Below are 1,423 nucleotides of genomic sequence, written 5' to 3'. Positions count from 1 at the left end.
AAAAAAAAAAAAAATACACAGGTACTCTCTCATTCTAATTCATTGAAAAACTTAAAGAAGAAATCACAAATATAAACTGGAAACCTTCTGCTTTCAGCAAAGATGGAGTATCAGAGACCAGATTTACCTTTCCACCTGGAACAAGGAAACAACCAGACACAATATAAGAGATATTGGTTTTCAAACACTGGACAGCAGACAGCATAGACCAGTGACCTCTAAGACAAGAAAAACACTAGGGGTGAGTTCTGTCACTGTATCCAGCTCTGTGGCTACCTGGAAAGAGTTTGCAGTCTACAGTGAAGGAAGGGAAACCTGGTACAATCTAGAGATGTTCCTGACTAGAGGAAACTGTCCTGGTTGTCCAGGGAGGCCAAGGCAGGGAGAATTCACAGTCCAAGGACTGGAGAAGAGAGAGCTGCATGGAGGGCTCTAGAAAATGGCAAAATCCCTTTGATTCTCCATCTGCGGGCTGATCAGAAAATGCACATAACCAACAACCTGAGGCTGGGGAAAGAACTACCCAAATGGAGCAGAGGGAACAAGCCCCAGAGCATAAACAGGATTGGCTATAGTTCATTTTCCCACCAGCCAAGAAAGAAAAGCTCATAGTCTGCAGGGTCAGGTATTTAGATCAGTAGTGCCTCACGGTGGGGAAAATTAGCCATAGCTTAAAAGCTGCTCTGGTCCCACTTAACAAACTTTGAAAGCAAACCTTGAATTGATCTAATAGCAACAATCAGAAATTGAAATTTTAAAATAAACATGTCCTTTAAAGTAGCATGAAAATATATGCGAGGCTCAGTAGGGAGGATCGCTTGAGCTCAGAAGTTCAAGACCAGTCTGAGCAAGAGCAAGACCCCATCTCCACTAAAAATAGAAAAATTAGCCAGGCATGGTGGTGCATGTCCATAGTCCCAGCTACAAAAACATGAAAACTTAGGATTATGTTTGACTTACAGTTTGCAGGACCAGTACACTAGTAGCTACAGACATTGCTCAGAGTGTGCAGTGAGGGAAGTCCAGCCCATCAACACCTGTGCCCACACATCTCAGAGGGAACAAGACAGTCTCACGGAAGAACAGGTTTTCAAGAACTATTTAAAGATACACATTAGCTCAGGACACATCGAGGGAAGGCCACTGATAGGAAACCTGGCTATAAGAGGGAAGAAGGGGAAAGGGTGACACTTAGAAGACCAGTAGTAGGCCGGCCAGCCAGAGGACAGGAGTCAGGGGAAAGCAGGATGGAGGGTCAGAAGAGGGTCAGGAAGACAAAAAAGAGGCATGGCCCTTCATCTTGGTGCCAGGACAACAGAAAGAACAGATCAGGTACCAGGTGAGCCACCAGCCCACTTCCAATGGCCCTGCCACATCGTCTTCCACTCACCAGGACTGGTCCTTTGTGGGTCCTCTCTGGCCA

Source organism: Propithecus coquereli, unplaced genomic scaffold (assembly GCF_000956105.1).
Source record: "Propithecus coquereli isolate 6110/MARCELLA unplaced genomic scaffold, Pcoq_1.0 Scaffold490, whole genome shotgun sequence".
NCBI classification, from domain to species: Eukaryota; Metazoa; Chordata; class Mammalia; order Primates; family Indriidae; genus Propithecus; species Propithecus coquereli.
Note: the sequence above shows the minus strand (reverse complement) of the source record.